At 34.5% G+C, this 25,559-nt stretch overlaps 1 protein-coding gene across 2 annotated transcripts in view; it reads left to right on the forward strand.

Annotated features, from left to right (window-relative positions):
* Positions 1 to 25,559, forward strand: part of CDH12 (cadherin 12) — a 1,094,618-nt gene that overhangs the window by 312,808 nt on the left and 756,251 nt on the right. For both annotated transcript variants that reach the window (XM_007961262.3, XM_007961261.3), the window contains exon 2: positions 22,335 to 22,428. The gene's annotated coding sequence lies outside the window, so the exon portion shown is untranslated. The remainder of the gene's footprint in view (positions 1 to 22,334; positions 22,429 to 25,559) is intronic.

The raw sequence follows: 25,559 nt of genomic DNA on the forward strand, positions 1-25,559 counted from the left end.
GGACTAATTTCTTCAAGGAAAGGATACTTCTATGCATTTAGCAAAATATTAGACATCTTTAAACTCTGCCCCTCTACAAATATCTGAAACAAATATATTTTAACAGACTTTAAGATGATTTTCTGTCTTTTATTTCAAATGAGTCCATGTAGTGTTAATGTGGATGTTAAATATATGGCAAAGCAGAATTAGGACAAAATGAAATGTTACCTCTTCTTAGAATCCATTTTCCAGAATAAAGATGAGGAATTAAATTATTTTACTTTTGCAAGACTCATTCTTCAGAAGGAACTTCCTCTTTGGTAGTTTGAATTTTACTTAAGATTGCTTTAACATGCATCTTTAACTTAATACTATCAAACAATTTGAAGTAGGAATGAAAAAATTCAAAATTTAAATTTCAGTGATGACAGTAGATGGAAAACTGGAATCCTAAGCTTAATTTCATTATTTCAGTATTCTGTTTTGCCTTTGAGGTATCTCAGTGTGCTGTTGCCCAGAACTTTCTACAGGTGGCACATTTGATGGTCAGTAGACTCTGAGCCTGCAGAGGGTCTGTTCATGCTGAAATTCTGTTGCCATTAGATCCTGAAATTGAATGGTGTTTTTGAAATAAAGGATAAAACAATTTTCTTCTTTCTTATTGCCAGTATCTGGCATTGACATAAATAAATAAATATATATGCATATATATATATATGTATATATGCATACAAACACATATTCTATTGGTTCTGTTTCTCTGGGGAACCCTGTCTAATGTAGATTTTGATACTGGGAGTAGTGTAGAGGAAGATAATTTTAAAATTAGTTTTCTGAATTGGTTCTGGGTTTCTAGAATTTGCTCTTCGATCTAGTTAGATTTAAAGATGTTAATAATTCTGTATTCATTAGTAAAGAGAAGGCTGTTGGTCCATGGTATTCTCCGGCAATAAAGATACAGAAAATATCCTCAGTGACACTCCTAATCAACCACTTACAACAGTCAAAAAAATTGGTGCTTTGTATATGATACTTTTGAACATTTTTCTCAAACTAAAAAATATAATAAGATTGGCTGGTCACTCCTAACGTTGTTGGACATGTGGAGAAGGAAAATGATGAGCTTAGGAATTTAAATTTCCAGTTTAGGCACCACGTAAATGATCTGAAAGCTTCTATGTGTCCCCTGAAGGAGTCCATTATCCTCTAGCCGCAGGATAAAATAGCCACAGGTCTGAAATTGCTGAATATCAGGTGCAGAATCTCTGTCTGAATTACAATGCAAGTTGAGCACTCAGACTCACAGGGTGTCTAATGTTAAAATGAGGGTATTGATTGAGAAGGAATGTGATCCTGAAAGTTGGAATGGGAATATGTAGAGAGTATTGATGAAGCTCGGGACATTGAGACCCCAAATTCTCATGAGTCTTCTTTGCCAATGGAAGAGACCTCTCCACCACCAGTGGAAGCAACGCCCCTGCTCACAGTGGAAGTGACGTCTCTACTCTTCAGAGTGAATTAATCCTGAATTGGCTAAGGAAACTATAATAGCGTCCCCAGAAGCAGTTGTCATGTAAGACAATGTTGATTTTCTTCTGGACAGGCTATGACCATCCTTCTTTGCTTCTAGGCCTCTAACTAGTCTGAATTCTATACAGGGCCCTAAAGGTTAGGTACAAAGTGTGGATGATGAGGAGACATGCTATAATCCAAGAGAACTGCTTGAGTTTTCTAGTTTAAACATATGGAAATCCAGGAAACATGTGGAAATGGATATTAAGAATGTGGAATAGCAGCAGATGCAACATAAATATGAACCAGGATGAATTTATCGATATGAGCTCACTTAGCAGAGATTCTGCCTTTAGTGTGGCAGCTCAGGGAGTTCAAAAGGGCTCTAACAATTTGGTTGTTTGGCTAAAACATGGACCGACAGATCACCCATAGTGAGCAAATTGAAATGCCTAAGCTGCCTTGGTCAGTGTAGAGAAAGAGAGTCAAAGGTTTAGGGACATTAGAATGTTAGCATAGATCTGACATTTAAGACCTAGTCACCTAATCTGGGAGGGTCCAGAAGACATACCTTCTACCATGAATTCTACAATGATTGACAAATACATTTGTGAAGGGAGCCCTAGCATCTTTGAAGTGCTCTGTGATCACTCTTCTCTGTAAGCCAGACCTCACAGTGAAAACTGAAGTCAATGTGGATGTGGTTACCATAACGGACAGCACACACAAAGCAGTAATCAGAGTAGTCTGACTTGCACAGGCCTGTGACATTGGTTAGGTCATCAGTGTGTTCCTAGAAGTAAAATAGGAAGCTTATTAAATTCTTCCTTGACCTAGTTATAATGGAAAACTTTGAAAGCAGCAAAGTTTTCAGTTAAATTAACAAAAGTCTAACCAGAACTATAAAAATGGAGAGTCACGGCCTCTCAATCAATTCCCAAATGTAAGCCAGTTTATAGATCCAGCACCCCTTGAATAGAGGAGAAGACAAGTCCCCTTGAAGAAGCCACAGAACAATGCCAAGAATTTATACTAGTAGTCTTTCTTTTGCCTTTTCCCAGAGGGACCTAAGAACTTTTAGCAGTCGAACTGTGCTTGGTACAAAATGAAATGAGAAGGACTTTTGGGGACTCTTGACAGTGATTCTGTACTGACACTAATTCTATAAGACTCAAAACATAAGTGTAGCCCACCAGTCAGAGTAAGAGCTTATGGAGGCTAGAGGATCAATGGAGTTTTTGCTCAAGTTCACCTTATAGTAGGAACAGCAGGTCTCTGAACCCACCATGAGACAATTTCCCCAGGTGGGAAATGCATAATTGGAAGGCACATACTCAGCAGCTGGCAGAATCCACACATTGGTTCCCTGACCTGTAGTATGAGGGATATTATGGCATAAAAGGCCAATTGAAAGCCATCAGCACTGCCTCTACCTAGGAAAATTGTAAACTAAAAGCAATACCCCACCTCTGGAGGGAATGCAAATAATATTGCCACCATCAAGGACTTAAAGATGCAGAGGAGTGATTCCCACCATATCCTCATTCAACTCATCTATTTGACCAGCGCTGAAGACAGATGGATCTTGGGAAATGACAGTGGAGTATCATAAGCTTAACCAGGTGGTGACTTCATTTGCAGCTGCCGTGCCAGATGTGTTTTCATTTCTTGAACAAATTAACACATTCTCTGATACCTGACATGCAGTTATTGATCTGGCAAATGGCTTTCTTCATCTATACCCATCAATAAGGACCACTAAAAGTAGATTGCTTTAAGCTGACAGTGCTGGCAATACACCTTCATTGTCCTATTTCGGTACTATATCAATTTTCCGGGTCTATGTCATAATTTAATATGCAGAAATATTGATCACCTTTCCCTTCTTCAAGATATCAAACTGGTCTATTACCATTGATGACATTATGCCAATTTGACCTGTGTTACAATTGAAGTATGAGTGAGTCAACATTGAACTTTCAGGATTTTTTTAATTCCTGAAGTAATGTTTGCTTTTTCTTTTGTGAACAGAACAAAGCCTCTATATTGCACAAATTTTATAGATTTAGTTAATATATAAAACACCAAATGTCAGTAGGATAACATATAGTAGACATTCTATAAATATTTTTCATATTAGTGAAGAAACGAGTAAAGGATCTTTTGGCTTTGAGAAAGAAAGATTTATGCAGGCCACTACAAGGCAGACCGGTAGAGATAACTCCCTGAAACTTAGACTGGAATTGAAGCTCTGACAGGAACCATGCAAAGAAATAAATACTGTAAGTTTCCCTCTACTAATATGCTTCCTTCTCATCTAGGTCATGATTTGTTAATCCTCACTATATTCTAGAATTCATCGTCTGTAGGGAACCTGTTGTAGTTATGCTCATAAACCTTGGGTAATTTTTTTTTTAACCCCAGGTTTTGAACAGTCTGCTCTTAGACTACATGACATGCAATTTCTTCTCCTTCCTACCCAGCATTCACAAGTTAGAGCCTGAAGTTGCTTCTCTGAGGAGGAGCCTATGGCAAGGAAAGGTGAAACCAGAGAGAGATGGGGAGAAAGAGAGAAAAATTGGAAATTAGGTGTGGGGAGTTGCATTTGAGTTATTGACATGCGTTGTAAAATTTTCTTCATCATACTAGGACATCTTTAATCCACTCCACTCCACTCCACTCCACTCCCTCCTCCTCCTCCTCCTCCTTCTTCTCCTCTCTCTCTCTTTCTCTCTCTCTCTCTCCCCACCCCCCCAGAAAGCATATATTAGCACATTTAATTAGAAACCAGCTTCTTAAGGGCATACCATTGCTTCCTGATGTAGATGGTTTAACTATCCACCAATATCCCCTGCCCCATTCTACCAAGTGTAACTTGGTCATGGTCATGTGATATGTTTTGGTCAATAAAATATGAGATGTGACATGTGTTACTGGGTGGACATACAATGTGAGCAAGAAAGATGACTTAGTGTCACAACCCACTCTAATATGGAAGCCTGTGTTGCTACAATATATGCAGCATGGTCTCTTCCAACTGATACTGCAGCATTGATACATTTACCAGGTATCCTATGTGACTGAACACCCCCAGTTCAATATGAAGTCAAATAAATTCTCTTTATGCTGTCAACTAAAGAAAAAATGTTTTATATAGTATATGCATGTCACACATTTACAAGTTGTACAGTGTATAGTTTCAGTCCTTGGTCATTTTAAAATATAGTAGGGTATATTAGACAATGAGACACATAATTGCTATAAGAGAAGCACAAACTAGTGTTTCCAAAGGGAAAGGGATTATATCCCCCTGGGGAATTAAATAAATACAGTCAAAGGGGAGCTAGAATATGAAATGAATCTTGAAGGACAGGAAAGATTTTTAAATGCTAGAAATTATACATGAGGCCAGGTGCAGTGTCTCACACCTATAATCCCAGCACTTTGCGAAGCCAAGATGGGTGGATTGCTTGAACCCAGGAGTTTGAGACCAGCCTGGGCAACAGCATGGTGCAACTCTGTCTCTACAAAAAATACAAAAAATTAGCCAGATATGGTGGCGTGCACCTGTGGTTCCACCTACTCAGGAGGCTGGGGTGTGTGGATCACCTGAGTCCAGGGAGGTCAAGGCTGCAGTGAGCCATAATGGCACCACTGCACTCGAACCTGGGTGATGGAGTGAAACCCTGTCTCAAATAAATAAATAAATAAATAAATAATTATAAATGAATGAAGCATGGAAGATTTCAGGTGATGGAAATAAAACGCATTTGAGAATTTGGACAGTGGTTTTCACCTCAGCTGTAGAGTCAATCTGATGAGATCTGACTTAAGTCTGATACCTAGAGTATTGAAAATGAAATTGGATATATAATCCAGGGCCATATGTTAGACAACTAGAGAGGTCAGGGCGGAAAGGAAATTATTAAATAGTCTGGGATGGCGTTAACAATGTTTGGAGAAGAGATAATTATATGAGGCAACCTGCAACTGAAAAATGTTACCTGGTTTAAATTTTTTAAGTGATGAGAGAAGTGAAGATATTAATAAAGTCAATAATAAAATGAGGAGCCATAAGGATTGACCTGCAGCAGCAATAGGATAAGAAAAATGATTCTGACTATAAATAAGGTATATACGTGGAGCATGGAATATTTGATATTTGCAAAAATAAGTTGAGGAGGAAATTAAAATTAATAGTTCAACTTTGAAATATGAGCTTCAGACAGCTGTAAAAAATGCATTCTCTAGTGGATGTGCATGAGTTTGTTTTAGAGCAACTTACATTTTAATGGATAGAAGTGTATTCAGGAAAAGATGTCAAACAGTCTGTTGAAAATGGAAAGAAAAGAAACTGGAGCCTATAGTGCATATATAGATATAGAATCTGCATAATATTTGAATATATGAAAGTAAATAAGATTCCCATGGAAGGGAGTATAAAAAAAGTACAAATATGATGTAAAATCAGTACCATCCCTTTCTTTAAAGAAAATGGAAAATAAAAGAATTATAGGAAGTGATAAAGAAAAGCTAAGAAAGAGTTTTCAAAGTCAAGAGGGGGAATTACAAATATGAACTGCCAACTTAGGATCCAGATACCTAGGGCTAAGGCCAACCAGGAGGGATTCTTCCAGAATTGCAGGAAACCCTTGAGAGGTCAATTTCAGCAGAATAATGATGCCAGAAGCTCGGGTGCCTGAGATATGATGTCTGAGTGGATGGCAAAGTTGTCCAGGCACATAGACTCTTTTTTCAAGAAATTTTTCCGTGAAAGAAATAGGGAAGAAGTGAAAACAGTTTGAGGAACTAGCAGAGTGAGATCAGGTTAGAAGAGACCCGTGCATGTTTGTAGGTGGAGGATTAGAAACTAGCAGAATGACAGAAACAAAATCGCAGTTGTAGCATGATTCTGGAGGTAGTGAGAACAAATAGATTCACAAAGGTTGAATTAACTGGCTTAGTGAAGTAGATGAGAGATTGTAATATTTTGGAGAAAATAATTACAGAGAATCTGACTATGAGTGTTTGGTGGAATTTTCAGTGGCTGCAAATAACAACAATTTTCCCAAGCAACACTTAAATATACCAGAGCAGTAGGAGACAATGCACACACTTGAGTAGTATGTTAGAATAGAGCATGGGCTTTGGAGTCAAATTTAAACAACATGCTTTACTGAGAAAAAAAAAAAAAAAGAAAGAAGGAAGGCAAGCTTGTCACACAAATAATGCAAAGGAGCGAAAAACATCTGAGAGGATACATAATAAATAACTAACCCAAACCACGTGCATCATTCTAACACCGAAGTTCCCAACTACCATAATTTGATGGAGGTAATTAAAAATGAGTATGGATACAGAGATGTCTGTAAATTGGAGTTGAATGTTGGCAAGTTGAACATGGTGAGGGAATTTTACTTTATATCTTCAATGTTGACACTAAAGTAAAAATTGACATGGCCTATAGAGAATAAAAATGGTGGTGAAGAAGATAGAGATACTTTTTAAAAAGCATAAATAGATTTAATCGAGCAGTACAGCCCTTAGTCTTGGGCAAGGGAGACCTTTGCTCTTAGTCCTATGCCTCTTGGATACTGTCCAGTGCTTGGGACAAACTAGACTCATAGTACCTGAGGACAGGGCACCCCAATCTGGTCTTACATGTGTCCTAGTTGCCAAAATAATCTACCTCAAAATCTGTCTTCCTCTGGTGGCATGGATGAGCTGGCACCGGCAATGCCACTTTGGTGTGGATATTCCCCTGTACGCTGGTACCAGGAGGTCACCCCATGGTAGGGGTGTCCAGGTCTCATGTCAGACAGTCCTTCAGGGATGACTAAGCCTATCTCCCAAGAGCTTCTGAAGACCATTGCACAGTAATACCAATGGGCCCTACCAATTCTTCTACTTTCTCTCTTGTTTCAAATCAATGTAGTGATACACACTGCCTACAGCATAGTTTTAAGCTGTGTTTAGCAAAGGCATTCCTTTCATCAGTGAAACTGCTCTTTTTGCCCCTATGCCATTGTCTTTGACCATTGTTTTACTTGGTGGCAGGGTGTGGAAGTCAGAGATAAGGTCAATATTGTGAAAGATTACATGCTAAGAATTCAAGGCTTATGGTCTAATTCATACAAGAAAAGGCATGGTTGAAAGATATACCTTTCAACATTTATGTCATAATACTTCAAACAGTAAATTTAACATGTCCAGAACAAAACAATAATCTTTCTCATTTTTTGATCTAACTTGGGAAATAATTGCATTTGTGGTTATCATTATCAAAGAGTACATCCAAACTTTGAGAGAGTCACTGAAAGCCAATATTCATGGAAACCACAATGGATGAGTAATGATATAAACTTCATTATAGAAGTGGCATTAGGGAAGTGGCAAGAAGAACTATATTGTTCAATATAACAGGCGCCAAAGAGCCATTGTAATACTTCTGCTACCTTTTTCTTGTGGAGAAACACATAAAATTATTCAGAATGAGACATTTGACAGTAAATGATGAAGGGATGGTGCTTGGACTCTGTTATGGACCTTCACATGTGATGTTTGGGCAATAAATAAACACATTAATTCCCCTTGTCTACTTATATTTGTGATCTTCATCAATAAATCACCATAACTCAGATGAGCCCATAGATTCTGTAGTACAGATTTAATCAATTTGCTTACACAGACAGGGGCCCCACAAAAGTACCTGTCTTATCCTTGTACACTCTAAGGGTAACCCTATAAAAAGCTGCTGCAGGGAAGAACCAGGAAAATTAATGAAAGTAACATGAAAATGTTGCTGAGAAACATGAAAGCCCAGTTGAGGTTGGAAGCCAGGCATTTATAATCCATTAATGTATTAATATGTGAGATATTTTCTCCTCCAGAACGCAGATGCTTGATTGTTGGAAAGGAAAAAATATATATATTTGCCTAGATCCTAGTAAAATGTGAATAGAGAAATAAGAGACAGAAAGTAGAGAATAGAGACAAGGAAGTAACTAATTGTTGTACTGTGGAACCATGGCTGGATTAAAAATAAGTAAACAAACTTAAACTAAAAAATTCTGTAGTCTGATGTCCTCTGCAATTTTTGGCAGCAGATGTTGATGCTTTATATTGAGTTAGTGTATTAGTCAGGGTTCTCCAGAGAAACAGAACCAATAAAAGAGAGATATATATATCTTATATATAATAATGTTATATATATATTATTATATGTTATAATGTGTTATTATATATAACTTATATAAAGTTCCTTTGCTGTGTCATAAGTAATGTAGAAATTAACTATATCTAATAAGATATATAATTAGTTAACTATAATTAGATATAGTTAATTTATAGAAATTAATAGTATAATTATAGTTAACTAATTTCTATAAATTAACTGTATCTAACAGGAGAAATATATGTATCATATGTATGATAGATGATGTATATCTTATATCAAGATATATATCTTATATATGATACATATTCTATATCATATGCATATCTTATATAACATGTATATATCTTATATCTTGTGTCTCTATGGAACTTGCATTATGTGGACTTGTAACGTTGTATTTCTAACATTTGCCTGGGCATCAATTTTACCTTAGAATTTTTGCATTTCATCAGGACAGAAATTCTATTTTCCTATTTGATGTCTACTTTGTACTGTATAGTTTGCTGAATGAATAATTGAATAATAGTGCAAATAAATCATAAAAACAACAAAAAGTACCAACCTATTATTTCATAAAATATAAAACTATTCTTTCTTTCTTTGGCCTTTTTGTCTTTTGTCAAATAAGATGGTAGAACCAGAGAGATGATGTTGTGCCTTTCAATTCAATAAATATTACTATAGGATACTAATTATATGCACTTTTAAAGACATACCTCCATAAATAAGTAGAAATAAACAGGAAAAATATGTGAACCTGAGATATAAATGCCAAGTAACAATCTGAATAAATACACTTATATTGATTTTAGAAAGTTTAAGATTTTGAGAGCCAAAAGTAGTCAACATAGAAAGCATAGATCTTTGTTTTTAAAATAAAATCTTAGAATGTGTATGTCTTAGATTTTTAATGTCAGCTATTAGAAAAAAAATACAAAAAGAAAACTTCTAGCTTTAACAAGTTTCTTCATACATAAGACTTAAAGCATAGATTAACTATCAGTAATAGAGTTTAACTTTGTACATCCTGTGGTTAACTTTGTAGTTTAAAAGAAAGGCTTTAATTTTAATAGTGTGGTTTCGTTCCACATATGGAGGCTATCAATCATTTACTTTAGCAAAGTTTAACTAGTTTTGTAGTTGATAATATTCACTTAGCTTTGGAAATGTTTTATAAAATTCCCTTTGAACTTCAATATTTTCAGGTAAATATGTTGCAACTTTGTTACCAGAGTGATAAACCTAAAAGTGAAGAATGTAAATTCTAGAGATTTTTTAAACAACTAAATTTTATGGTGGCAGAAGCCAAACTTGCAAAAATAATATTAATTAAATAAGTACTGATAATGGAAAATACTTAAACATTATGTAGAATTTTAAAAGCCAACTCTAATTTTCAAGCATTTTAAAATAAACAATTCCAAAATGCTAAATATATCTTATTTTTAAACTGTAAAATACTTTAAAGTTATTTTATAATTAGTGGTTTTATCTTTCCTCTGCTGATCTGTGTTTAGATCTAATGGTCTGTTTTTAAAATGTATATTATATTCTCCTACTGATATATAACCCTACTATAGCTAGTTTTTAAAATTTTAAAAAGAAAATGTAATTACATAATGAAAACAACATAAATTAGCTTTCAGTAATCTGATTAATGTATTGCATTGTTTTTTGCATCTAAACTTCTTTCATCTGGTATTTTTTGTCCATTTATTTTTTAACACCTCTCCAATGTTTCTTTTCATTTCTGTATTAATATAGTTTTTTTTGTTGCTTTTTTCTAGTTGATATAATGAATATGCCACAATTTTACTTATAATTTTTATTTTGAAACAAGGTCTCACTCTGTCCCTAAGGCTAGAGTGCAGTGGCACCATCATGACTTACTGAAGCCTCAACCTCCAGGGCTCAAGTCATCCTCCCACTTCAGTCTCCCTAGTAGCTGGGGCTACCGGCATGCACCACCACACTCTGCTAATTTTTGTACTTTTTGTGGAGACAAGCTTTCACCATGTTGCCCAGCCTGGTCTAAAACTCCTGGACACAAGCAATCCACCCACCTCAGACTCCTAAAATGCTGGGATTACAGGTGTGACCCACTGCACCCAGCCACTTTTATAAACATTATGTTATGTGTTTATTGTTACAAATGTAGAGGTTTACAACTGCCAATATCAAGAATTAGAGTATAACAATGAACTTCTTAATAAAAATGAAAAATAAAAACCTTATGTTTTCATAATTTTATTTTACTACTCCTTGGATAGAGCCATTTTTTTCTTCCAGAAATTATAAATGGTATTTATATTCCATTTTTAAAATCTGTAATTAGAATTATTTATACATATTTCCTGTATTTTTATTTTTGTCCAATTATTTGTGTCTAAAATAGAGTTTAGGATTATGTGATATGCACCTGTTCATGTTTTCAGAATAGTGACCAATTATTTGTATAGGAGGGCTGTACCAATTTATGTTTTTGTCAGTATTATATGAATATTCAGTTGTTTGCCACATTCTCAACATTGGCCATTTTGACATTTTATCTTGACATCTTAGTTTACATTTATAGTATCTCACTATGTCCTTAATTTTATGACATAGTGAATTGCTTTCTTTACTAATAAGTTTGGGCATCATTAAATGGGGTTTAAGTCATGTGTATATTTTTTTTTAGATAACAGTTTAATGAGTTTCAACTATTTTTATAAGATTGTTTGCCTTTTTCTAATTGTATTGTACAATTGCTTCTATGATCTGGATAATAATTATTCTTTGTCCTATGAAGTTTGCAATCGTTGTGTAGAAATTTACATGCCTGTCTTTGTGTGGGTAGAATTTTTTAGTACTTTTCTAACATTTCCTACTCCAAGTTAATAAAAATATTTTACTATATTTTGTATCAAAAGTCTTACACTTTGATCTTTCACATTGAATTGCTTAGTTTACATAGAATTGATTTTTGTATATAGAGTGAGGTAGGGATATAAAAATTTTTAATTAGAGATCATCAAATTTCTCATTACTACATATTGAATAGTCTATAGTTCCCCATTATTTTTCACATCAGCTTTGCTGTATATTAGGTTTTCATGTGTGAGTTTGTGTATGTGTGTGTTTCAAGGCTCTCTCTTCTGTTTCTAAATAAGTATTAGTAATGGGAAATACTTAAGCATTATGAAGAATTAAAAATGTCAACTATGTAGAATTATGTATTTAAGCAGAACTTAAAATGTCATATTCATTGATCAATATTTCTTTCTTATACTTCATGTCTCACTGTTTTAATTAATATACTTTGGTTTATTACTGAGCAGGACAATACCATCTCCCTTGTACTTATTCGTTATTAATGTCTTAGCTATTCTAATCCTTTATTCTTTCATGACATTCATTATCAGCTTTACAAGTTCCATGGGGAAAAAAATCTGAACTCCTTTTACCTGGAATTCTTTGAATTGATATATACTTAAATCTGATTCAATGACAGGATGTCTTCCCACTTATTTAGTTTCTATTTAATATTTATCAATCAAGTTTTACAATTGCATCACTAAAAGTATTATATCTTTTTCTTAAACTTATTTCTTCATACATATCATGAATATTGATAAGGTCAGTGATTTTAAAATTATACCTTTATCTCCTGTTGTAAGCCTATTAAAATGCAATTATTTAAGCATTGTTCAGAAATTTTGCTAAAATCTCTTATTAATTGCATATCTTTGGTAGATGATCCTTTGAACTTTTAAAGTAAAACATGATCACATCTCTAAATGATGTTGGGTAGGGTTCTTCCTTTTTAATGTCTTTGTTATTTCTTGTTCTTGTTATCTTTGTGAACTATATCAGATATCCTTTGTGTTTTGTGATTTAAGACTCAACCTTTAAAATATCTTTGTGGTATGAGTTGTGAGTTATTTTCTAAAGGGATGATTATGTTCATCTGGAAGGCACTGCACGCCCAATTCACTTTAAATTCAAATCCTTATTTAACGATTGATTTTGAACCAAACAAATAATGTAAATTAAATTCTCAAACTCAGATAAGAGCCTGCCAGGCCATACGTCCTCAGAATAAATGTTTTTCTTTAACAAAATTCTCTACAAGCAATAGTTTGTAGAATTTACTTGTTTTCTAATTTAGGGGATACTTTTCTTTTTTTTTTTTTAAGTGTATAGGCTTCCTAGGATCTGGTTGTTTCTGGGTTTCTCCAATCCACCATCAACCTGTGCCAGCTTCATAGATGCTAAATGAGTCACTGTCTATAGCACTCTACTCTCTGTGCTTGTCTTTCAGCTTTGCTGCACATTTTGGAACATCTCTTTTACTTTCTTTCATATTCAACCATTCACTTAAAAATATGTTTCTGTGCTTCTGTGTATTTTTTTCAATTAATATGTTCATGTACTTTGGTGACTTTTCTAATTATCTGTTTTATTTGGAATCTTCAGTGTGATTTTAAAGGTTATGATACTGTCAATTGACATACTTCAGGCAGACATATTTTTATCTTACTCTGTGTTTTAACAAGTTATCTCTCATATTTTATTTCATTTGACCCATAGTCTCTAATTTTTCCATGAGAAATTACTAATTAGTAATAATATGCTATCATTTTATTATAAAAATAATTGCATTACACTTATAATTACTCAAAAATATATCTACTTTCTTTCAAACATCATTTTTCGTAATGTGTTGTGCATTTTTTTTTTTTTCTGACACGGAGTCTCACACTGTGGCCCGGGCTGGAGTGCAGTCACACAATCTCAGCTCACTGCAACCTTTGCCTCCTGGGTTCAAGCGATTCTCTTACCTCAACCTCCTGAGTAGCTGGGATTACAGGCACCCACCACCGTGAACAGCTAATTGTTTCGTATTTTTAGTAGAGATGGGGTTTCACCGTTTTGGCTAGACTGGTCTCAAACTCCTGACCTCGTGATTCACCTGCCTCCATCTCCCAAAGTGCTGGGATTACAGATGTGAGCCACCACAGCCAGCCTGTGTTGTGCATTCTAAGTACTCTATAACATCCTTCTGTATCGCAAATTTTAGCCCAGGACTCCTGTGGTATTTTGAATACAGAGATAGCAAACAAAGTCTAATGGACATTGCAAAGGTCTGTATAACCTTCTTTGATACGTAGAAGATACTCAGATGCTCTAGAATCTGAAGTTAGAAAGCTGGTAAGTATGATTGCTCATTTCATGAAAGCTGGGAGACACTAAGGGCCTGGAGAGTGCTTGCAGGAGAAAAGCTGTCAATACATTTTTTCTTTCTTTCTTTCTTTTTCTTTTTTTGCTGCACCCGTTGTAACTTTCCACACCTGGCTTTCTGTGTTGTTAGAATTCCTTTTCTAGTATAGTAATGCTCTGCAGTATCAGGAGAAAACTTGGGATAGAGAAAACTATCCCATTTAGTTTATTTGTTCGTGGTGGTGGACCTCACACTGTGATTGCTTTTGCCTTTGAAGGAATTCTAAGTGCCATGCGCCACAGATCCACTTCAGTTCCTCAGTCTTCTAATTTCAATAGATATCAGTGGGATTTTACTGGGATTATTCTACCTATTTTATTTTATAACATTGTGTTTTTAAAAGAAAATTATTACAAGGATCTCGGGATTATTATTATTATCTTTTTAGACAGAGTCTCGCTCTGTTGTCCAGGCTGGACTGCAGTGGTGGGATCTCGGCTCACTGCAACCTCCTGGGTTCAACCCTCCTGGGTTATAGGCACCTGCCACCATGCCCAGCTAATTTTTTGTATTTTGGAGAGTTTTGCCATGTTGACCAGGCTGGTCCTGAACTTCCAACCTCAGATGATCCGCCCAACTCGGTCTCCCAAAGTGTTGGGATTACTGGTGTGAGCCACCACACCTAGCAGGGATTATTTTTGATATTGGTGACATCTCACACATTTAGCAGCAATTTCTCTGATTCCTTTCCTTACTTTCTTGCATTAGTACAGACTACCTCTTTTTCAAATTCTTTTCATTATGGTAGGGGCATTGGAAACAAAATGTATGTCTATGCCCAAGTTGCAGCTTCTTGCAAGGAATTCTGTTATCCTACTTTTGATAACCACATGTCCTCAGCTGATATTAGTCCTGCGCTGTCTTAGGTTAGCTGAAATGGCCTCATGAATTGTGCTCTTGCAGACTGTACTTATTCTGAACTTGTGCCCTGGGTCTTGTTGAAGCACAACTACCACCTGATTTTTTTTGACATGTCTCTCAGCTTACATTTTTCTGGTGTCATTTATTTTCATTACTGTACTTCTTTACCACCACCCCACAGTAAAGTAGCTTAGTTAATTACGAGAGGATTTATCTTTATACCAGAACCAGGTAGAAGAACACAAAGTATATCTAATTCTTTAATATATCCTCTTTACTGATAAAATGAATCTCTACTCTTATCACTTTGTAAGCTAACAGCTTTAACTTAATATAGCCTTTTCTTGCCCTCGTGTTGTGTTTTAGTAAAGTTCATGACTCTGGCTCACTGTATTTTCTAAGACTTATGTATCTATAACTCATCTTAGTAATACTGACATGATTTTGTGATTGTTCCCCTTGGGTGTTAGGTTTGATATTCTTAATTGTAGCTATGATATAATAAAGCAAACCTTGAACTACCTTTTCTAACATCACACATGCTCAACAAACACACACAGACCCCATATATATATAATTGAATGTACACACACATGCACACACACACACACATCATAGTTACAAATATTTCCCAATGAGTTATAAGACCATTTTCATGAATTCAATAGTTGAAATAATTATGTAAGCAATTAGTTATTTTTTGTTTATCATAAATAAAATGCTTTTCAAAAATGCCAGTGTTTTTAGGAATTTGAGCAAAGCTATAGTTAACATCTTATACACACAGGCAAGACTTTGTTTAGACATACATACAGGAGCAGAATTCCTGGGGTCCAGGTTACCTGCATTTCACTTTTAGTAGATATTCCAAATGGTTTTTCAAAGCAGTTGTGTCCATGTAGATTTCCAACCCATGATATGAGTGAGAGCTTCCATCACTCTACATCCTTGCCAATTATTGATAATTTCAGACATTATCTTTATTCTCTTTTTTGCCAACTAATTCAGTGAGAAATTATGTGTTATTATTGTTCTTATTTTGGATTTCTCTGATAATGGCTGTGGAATCATTTTTACTTGCTTTTTAGAAGTCCTGTTTTTTATTCTTGTTGTAAATATTCCATTTATAGATTTCCAAATTCAATACTTTATTGATTGTTGACATTCTTAATATAATCTTTGCACTAAATTCTGTTCCATGATTGGAAATGTTTTCTCGTAGTCAATGACATAGCTTTTCTTTTCTTTGCAAGTTTAATTTTGAATATATGATTTTAATTTTAATTCAAATTTTGTGATTTCGATATTTGTTTAAAGAAAACTTTTCCTATTTCATAAAAATTATGTATGTTGGCCGGACATGGCGGATCATGCCTGTAATCCCAGAACTTTGGGAGGCCGAGGTGCGCAAATAACCTGAGGTCAAGAATTCAAGACCAGCCAGGCCAACATGGTGAAATCCTGTCTGTACTAAAAATACAAAAATTAGCTGAGCATGGTGGTGGATGTCTGTAATCCCAGCTACTCAGGAGGCTGAGGCAGGAGACTTGCTTGAACCCAGGAGGTGGAGGTTGCAGTGAGCCGAGACCATGCCCTTGCACTCCAGTCTAGGCAACAAGAGCAAAACTCCATCTCAGAAAAAAACAAAAAAGAAATTATATATGTCCTTGACTTTTAAACTGTTTCTTCTTCACATCTGAAAGTTATTTTTATGTATGAGATGATTAAAGAAGTCTATAACCAGTCCTATGTATTTGTGGAGCCTATGTTTTGGTATTCAACCAAACATAGATTGAACATAGTTAGAAAAATAACTGTAACAATGAAAAATAATATAAATTAATATCAATATAACATAGCAATTATTATAAGTAATCTAGAGATGATTTGAAGTATACAGGAGATGTGCATAGGTTATATGCAAATAATATTCCTTTTTACATAAAGGACTTGAACATCTCTGTATCTCTTGGTATCTGTGAGGGTCCTGGAACCAATCCCTGTGGCAGCCTAGGGATGACTGTACTTTGATTTTGTGCATCTGTATGGTGAATTTTTCGTATTCCACTTATTTAACAGTCTGTTCTTTTCCCACTGATTTAAATGGAACGTTGCTACATATTTATATGTATCATTTAGACTCTGTGCCAATAATATAAATTTTTTTCCATATTTTTATAACAATTTTTTATATCTGATAGGGTAATTTTATCTTTCCAACAAAGTCTGTGAACTTCTTGGGTTTTATTCTTTCAAATGAATATTGGAATTAGCTATAGGTGGCCCATAAGACTACCTCTAGAGAAATATATATAGAGAAAGCATTTTTGGTCAAATTTGTTTGTTATGTGTTTGACATGCTCTTCTTATAGTTTATATTCCTTCCATTTTCTTTGAAGTCTTTAAATATGTATTATGTGTCCATTACAGATTATTCTATTATTATTAGTTCTTAGAAATACATTTTCTCTTTATCACTCCACTGAGTTTCATTGACGGTGTATTGTGTTCTCTCACTTTTTTTTTTTCCTTACTATGGAATCTAGGGTCTTATGTTGTGAAAGAATCTCTTCAAGACATTTTGGTACTTGCTCTGTGAAGGTCCTACTGATTCTCCAGTGCTATACCATGCTTCATAATACTACTCTGGGTTGCAGCCACCATAGTATATATTTGGGCAAATCTGGACTTTACACACTTTGGGCTCAAGCTTGCCCTCTGCTTCTCAAGGTTAACCTCTTTCTATCTATGGCCCCTCTTGAACAGCTGGTATCTGTGAAGGTTCCCAATACTGGTGGACAGAAGATTTTTGTGTTTGTTTCTTTTTATTCTAATTCCCATTCCATGATGGGACTACTCCTTCTACAAACCAGTTGCATGCAAGCAGCTCATTCTTAGTTCCTTCTTTCAAGCAACCCAAGAGGCCTGAATTTCCTTAACAGTGATGGGAATTCAAGCCTTATGGAAGCCATTCATACCTTTATTTTTCTGTAAAGATTTCCTGTATCATCAGTTCCCACTCCTCTGACTTTATTGCTAGTAGCTTGAGATTTTTTATTTTTTATTTTTATTTTTTGAGAGGGAGTCTTGCTCTGTCGCCCAGGCTGGAGTGCAGTGGCGCGATCTCCACTCACTGCAAGCTCCCCCGCCTCCCGGGTTCATACCATTCTCCTGCCTCAGTCTCCCGAGAAACAGGCGCCCGCCACCACGCCCGGCAATTTTTTTTTTTTTTTTTTTTTTTTTTTTTAGTAGAGACGGGCTTTCGCCTTGTTTGCCAGGATGGTCTCGATCTCCTGACCTCGTGATCCACCCGCCTCGGCCTCCCAAAGTTTTGGGATTATAAGCGTGAGGCACCGCACCCGGCCGAGATTTATTTTTTCTTCCTGTCAAGTTCCCCTGAAAGTTGATGCCACCGAAAAGGTGTACTGTACCAGTGATCATACTTTATGAATGTAGTTGACTTTTGGCTTTAGAAAATATTTCCTTTAAAAACTTTTATGAGATTTGCTTAATTAAGATCTTTCTAAAAATTATGTAGCCATAGTCTGACACTCTGGTTCTGTGGTTTTGTTCAGCTTGTCACACATAATTGCAGGTTATCAGTAGTCCTAGTCTGAAGGGAAAGAAATTGTTATTAGAGTTTCATTATTAAGTAACATCTATCTGTCTCTCTAAGCAAGTTAATTATATGCCTGTCCTAGGTTGTCTTAAACAATATTTTAAAACACCCTTTCATTGTGTATGTATATTTCTGCTGCCTTAGCCATACACACTGTCTTGTAGTGAGATAGAGTCATGAGGAAGTGGTTTTATTAGAATATTTTTTTTTCTCCCATATGGAAGGGGATGGGAAGTAGATCTATAAGTTGGTTGTCAATGAAAATATTTGTAAAATATTTGAAGAGGTTTATTCTGAGTCAAATGTGAGTGACTATGGCCCATGACACAGCCCTCAGGAAGTCCTAAGAACATGTGCCCAAGATGGTCAGGGCACAGCTTGGTTTTATACATTTTAGGGAGGCATGAGACATCAATCAAATACGTTTAAGAAATACATGGGTTTGGTCCAGAAAGGTGGCACAACTCAAAGCTTTGGGGTGGGAGGTGGTGGTTTCCAGGCTATAGGTAAATTTAAACATTTTCTGATTGATGATTGAGTTTGTCTAAAGACCTGGGATACATAGAAAGGAAATGTTCAAGTTAAGATCAAATATTGTGGAGACCAAGGTTCTTTTTGAGGTCTTATATTGGCTGCCCTTAGAGACAATAGATGACAAATGCTTCCTATTCAGATCTTTAAAAAGTGCTAGACTTTTAGTTAAACTCCTTAGGACTGGGAAGACCTGGAAGAAAAAGATCTACCTATGTTAATAGAAATTCTTTACACATGCAAATTTGTCACCAGGAAGGACAGCTTTGCAGGGACATTTCAAGATATGGCAAAGAAACATGTTTTGGGAAATCTTTTGATTTTCTTCCTTGTCTCCTAATGTTATGCCTGAGTCAGGATGGAAGGGACGTCATGATATATAGGGTTAAATAAAACCCATCTGATGAGAATTGATGGCTTGTAGGGCATGACTCTCCAGACCCCTTAGATAGGAATTTGGGCAAGATAAAAAAAAAAATCAGAGCTTAATCCTCAGGATCTATGGTAGATTGAAAAATGACTTCCCAAAGACAGCCATGTTCTAATTCATAGAACCTTTGAATGTTAACCTATATGACAAGAAAGGATCTTTGCAGCTGTGATTAAATAAAGGATCTTAAAATGAGAAGATTATCCTGTGTTAGCTGAATAGGCCTAAATTGTAAATACATGCATTCTTAAAAATGAGAGGCAGAAGATTTGAATACACAGAAGAAAAGGCAATGTAGAGGAGGAGAAAGAAATTTGATGATGTTAGCCTTGAATATTGAAAATGGCCACAAGGCAAGGCACGATGGCAGTCACGAGAACCTAGAGGAGGCGAGAAATGGATTTTCCTCTAGACCCTCTGAAGGGATGGTAGCACCGTAACACCTTTATTTCAGCTCAGTCTTTAATTGATTTCAGAATTCTGACCTCCAAAACTGTGAGAGGGTAAGTTTCTGTTGCTTTAAGCCACTACATGTATGGTAATTACTTGTCACAGCCACAGGAAACTGATACAGATATTATTACATTTTAACCAAAATATCTAACACAGTTGAAGGGAATGAAATGGTTTAGAATTTCTTGGAAGTTTATGTCTCACTTTAATGTTTTTTAAACCTAAAGATTTTGTTTGACAGGGAAACCTTTATTAGTTATCAGAATAACAGAATGTTAAAATGAGTTGGTGTTTTTACTTTCAGAAAATAAGTTATCCCGCATGGATTATTAGTCTACCTTGTTACTACCTGTATTGTCTATTAAACGTTTGTAATAAAAATGATAAGCATTTATACATCCTAATTACCATTTAGCTGTAATGATTAACAAGTGCATTAATTATAATTATTTTATAATTTCATTTAAAATTACATTTTTCACATAAGTATAATTGAACTGAGACTTTTTGTCTTAAAAAAATTGAATTATATGAAGACATGGTCATAGTAATATAATGCCTCAGTAGAAGAAAATATATTAAATCTTATAAAGCAGTATATATCTCCTCATGTCCTTTTTATTGTTGTAGTGTATGGTATTTGGTTAAAAAAAAATCAGATAGCTGTGGTTGTATGCACACAGTATTAAAAGCTACTTTTCTTTTTCAAGCATAATGAACTTTAGTAGAAATGAATGAAAATAAATGTCCATGGATTTTCTTAATGATTCTTCAGAATCAGGCACCATGAACGTGTTTTCTCACTTGTGTGGACATCTTTATAAGAATAACTCTTGAAATAATACTCAGAGAGGAGCATTTCATAAAGAAATGAAAAATGTGGTTTTAATATATACTCTATTACACCCAAAATGCTGTTTATTTAATATATATTGAGGAAGTTGAAGTTATCAGCCTGAAGTTAACAATATGAAGCTGAAGAGTTGAAGTTATCAGTATGAAATAATGTTATCTAATTATAGATACAGATTGAAGTTGTCAGTATGAAATAATGTTATCTAATTATATATACAGATTGATAGATATAGAGACAATTATGGATGTCTGCATATACATGTTAATATAAATACATAAATTTCCTAGCTCAGTTCACTGAGAGGGCTTAGAAGTAATGGCACCCCAATGGCAAGGAACCATAACTAGTGGTCAGATCTTGATTTCTCACCATTCTGTGATAAAAGGAACCAGAGATCCTTGAAAAAAATGGCTGAGTCTAGGTCTGAGGCAAGAAGATTATAACATTTATATTATGCATTTTGAAATTAACATGGACTATCTTATCATGCCAGGACTTAAGGAAGTACTCACTAAACAAACCAATATGGTATGTCGAAAAAGACATAGAGGCTAATTGAAAGAGCTCACAAAGGCCAAAGCTAAAACAATTAGACCAACAAAATAAACAGTGTAGTATTGTGTTATAACATGAAGTACAAAATAAATATCCATGAGATTACACTGATACATATAAATTACTGAATGAATGAATACAAACAAGGAAACAGACAAATGGGGAGAATAGGTAAATTTCTCTCATAAAATTTCAAATAATTTATGTCATTTTCTCCTCCAGCAGATGGAGCTTAACTCCCTATCTCTTGACTGTGGGCTGCTTTTAGTGACTTGCTTTCAAGTACAGTATGGAAAGGAGGAACAAAAGAAACTTTATAGTATGAAATGGTGGCAAACAGTACCCCAGTCAGCTGATCAAAATCTGTGTAAACAGAAATAAATACCCCAGTCAGCTGATCAAGATCGGTGTCAACAGCAATAAGTACCCCAGTCAGCTGACCAAGATCTGCATCAACAGCAATAAGTACCCCAGTCAGCTGATCAAGATCTGTGTCAACAGTAATAAGTCATGCTGATGACACACGTACCCTTGATATGAAGTGACAAAAATGATACTTTACCTCTATGGTCTTCCTCCCAAAAACTCATAACCCCAGTCTAATCATTAGAAATACATCAGCCAAATTCCAACTGAAGGATATTTTATAAATGTCCGACCATTGCTTTTCAAAACGTTCAAGGTCATCAAAAACAAGGAAAGTCTAAGAAGCTATCACTGCCATGAGGAGGCCAAGGGGACGTAATGACAACGCAATGTGATATCCTGGAATAGAAAAATGACATTAGGAGAAAAACTAGTGAAATCAGAATAATGTGTCAATATTGGTTCATTTAGATCCATCTATTACAATGTATCACTATCTATCACAATGTATCAAAAGCAGCACTGTAAGTACATTGTACATACATCAAAAGTACATTGACAAATGCACTTATAAGGTAAGATATTAGCAATAGTGATAATCAGATGTGAGGTATTCGGGAACTCTCAATACCATCTTTGCAACTTTTAAGAAAATGTAAAAATATTCTAAAATAAATGTTTATTAGAAAAGACAGTTGACATTCTGATTGTCTATGTTTGTCTTTCCAGCTCTGTTACCTAACAGCTTGACTCTTTGAGGAATATAGCCAAGCTGGATCCCAGGAGCAGTAGCGAGTTTTAAAGAATGCCAGCCTTTTTAAAGGTAGGTAAAAAAAATCTTATTAAGATATATCCTTTTACCTTCTTAATTAATACCTGAAAACGCAAATCCTATATAAAACTTCTTTACTTTAAAAAATGTTTACTAGAAATCAAAATATTCAAATATTTGTATATTTACAGACAGTTGACGTCAACACAACAAAATCATGAAACTTGAAGTAACCAGTTATTTCTACATTTTTTAGAATATACAATTATTTTTATAATTCTTTATTTTTTAGTTTCTTTGTTGTATTTTTCCTCACAGTTTCAATTTACATGCAGGTTTGAGAAGATCTAATGGCTATGTGCCTCCTAAAGAACAGAAAGTGATTTTCGTCTTTTATATTCTATTTTTATGACACTTTGCCTAGTCCCTCTTAATTAGCGGGTATTATGTTTGTTAAATTGGATATGTTTCATTTCAAAGGCAAACCTCTGTTGAAAGTCACCCATAGGAAACAGAGAGATAAAGTCATAAATTCTCTCGTCTTTATGAATATTGATATGGCACAATCTGGTTCAATTGTTTCTTGCACTGGCAATTGTAATCTGCTTTTCCTTTGCTGATGGTAGGAATCTAAACACTGAGATTTAGACAGATACAGTTAACCTTCACAGAGGTAGTAATTAGAGTACTGCTTTGACACTCCCCTCTTGGTAATGGGAGAATCTCCTCTTACTTAGGCTGTAGTCAAAACAAGCTTGGTATTCTCAGTTCTAATCCGTGATCAGTTAAGATTAACCATTGATATAACTACTCAGAAAGACAAGGTTGAAGAGATAAGGGAGATGTGTAATTAAACTAATGTGGCTTTATGAATCTTCCTGTGATATTTGTTCAAACTCTCTGTGCATGCCCATATTTCTGAAGTAGAAAGATGAAGCCTTTTGTTTTTCTTTCTCATGATCCTTTTATAAGATTAACTTATTCAGTAACGGTTAGGCTTTAGTGTAGTTTTAAAACATTATCAATTAATTTCAACTATAAGATTTGAGGAAAAAATTCAAATTTTAGATTAAAATGTAAGATTATAAGATTGAAATATTATGAACCAGTTAATATCTCCACTGTTAATAATTCCTCCGCCCCATGGTCATCTCTTTTATCTATCAATTTGTTCTCTTCAATATTCAAAATTTCTATGTAGAAAATTGCTTACCTTTTCTTTGTGACATTTTTGCATTTTTTGTAGAAAATTTTAATTAATTTCTAAATCTCTGACGATGGATAATTTTGGTTTGGGGTTTCAGTCCAGATGTTCTATTTATAGAAAAAGAGAAGTGAACACTTTGACTTTTAATTCCTGTAAAAGGCAACTCCATATTCTTAAATATCCATGATTACATCAACCTCAGTATTATCTGTGATGAAAATATGAATAATGAAAAATTAACACTAAGCCATTCCAATGATAAATGCAGCACTGTCTCTCCTTTTCTTTAAAGCATAACGGAGCATTAAAACATCCAAAGGCATAACTCCCAATGGGAGTTATACCTGATGTAAATGACGAGTTGATGGGTGCAGCACACCAACATGGCACAAGTATACATATGTAGCAAACCTGCACGTTGTGCACATGTACCCTACAACTTGAAGTTTAATAATAATAAATAAATTAAAAAAAAAAAAAAAAAAAAAAAACATCCAAAGGCCCAGATAAATGAGAAGAGACTCACACTCTTTGCAAATGTCTTATAGTTCACTCTGTGCTATATACAATGATAAGAAGAAATAAAAATAGTTCGATATTTGTTTAACATAAAACTAAAGATAATAAATTGAGAAAGGATAATTTTAAAGAAATTGGCATGTTCATTTGTTTTTAATTAGAGTAGAATTCATATCGATGCAGAAGGCATTTGAGGAGAATGGCTTGAAATTATTTTCTTTTTAATGTGAGGATTTTCATAAATGCCACATAAGCAAATAGAGCTGAGAATAATCTCAGTGGAATGCATAATAAAATAGAGAGTGATAATCAAGAACAATGAATATATAGGTTTCAAGTCATATTAACTGATTATTAACATTTCTTTATTAAGAAAGAAATTTTTCTTTTATTAATTTAACTTTGAATAGAGTAATGCTCTGGAGCCTGTTTATGATGTTACCACCCCCTTTTATAATTTTCTTTTTCAACAATCACATAGGGCAATGTATTATTTCTTTAATATTTTGCAAAACTATCATTCTATTAATTTCTCACATTCATGTTTAGTTAATAAGTAATTATATTAATTTATTGTAAATCATGCAAAAAAGTAAAGGGAAAGAGAAAGGAAATCTTTCTTCTTTCATATGGTTAATTGAGCATTCTTTGATCATTTATAGAATACTTTCGTGTTCCAATATGAAAAATATGGTTGAAGTTGGCATTTTTTTCTTCCTGTAATAGTTGGAAAGAGTAGGGAAAATGCAGACAAAGGACATTTGAACTAGACTATAAAGAGAAATAGATAAAAATATGTAAAGAAGAGGGTATAGATATATAAAAGGTACAAAGATATATGATATCATTTCATATGTGGTGAATTTTATAATACTTGAGGAGTTAGAGAATGAAATGTGTGTCAAATATGGGAATAGCTGGCAGATAAATCCAGAAGAATAGGCTTACATGATGAAGAAACTTTAATGAAATGAAAACTATGTCTGGGATTGGGACTTTATCTTTTATAGGATGTGGAGCTGTGTTTCGTTGCTTTAGTTGGTTTGTTTTTGAATGTAGAAGAATAACCTGATGTGGGGATTGTGTGTGTGTGTGTGTGTGTGTGTGTAAAGAAGATGACTGCTGGCAAGAGATTGGGAGGTTATATATATTAGATCTTTTGGGAGCACCAATTTAACTCTATTTCCATCTGTCCTGTATACTTTCTTAGGAAATTAAATAAGTATTCAAAAATAATTTATTTCAAGATATGTTTAAATAGTTTAGGGTTTTAACTAATGTATTAGTCTGTTCTCACACTGCTAATAAAGACATACCTGAGACTGGGTAATTTATAAAGAAAAATGGCTGGGGAGGCTGCACCTTCATGGTGGAAGGCAAAGGAGGAGCAAAGGTACATCTTACATAGTGGCAGGCAAGAGAGTATATTCAGAGGAATGTCCCTTTATAAAACCAC

The sequence above is a fragment of the Chlorocebus sabaeus genome, chromosome 4 (assembly GCF_047675955.1).
Source record: "Chlorocebus sabaeus isolate Y175 chromosome 4, mChlSab1.0.hap1, whole genome shotgun sequence".
NCBI lineage: Eukaryota > Metazoa > Chordata > Mammalia > Primates > Cercopithecidae > Chlorocebus > Chlorocebus sabaeus.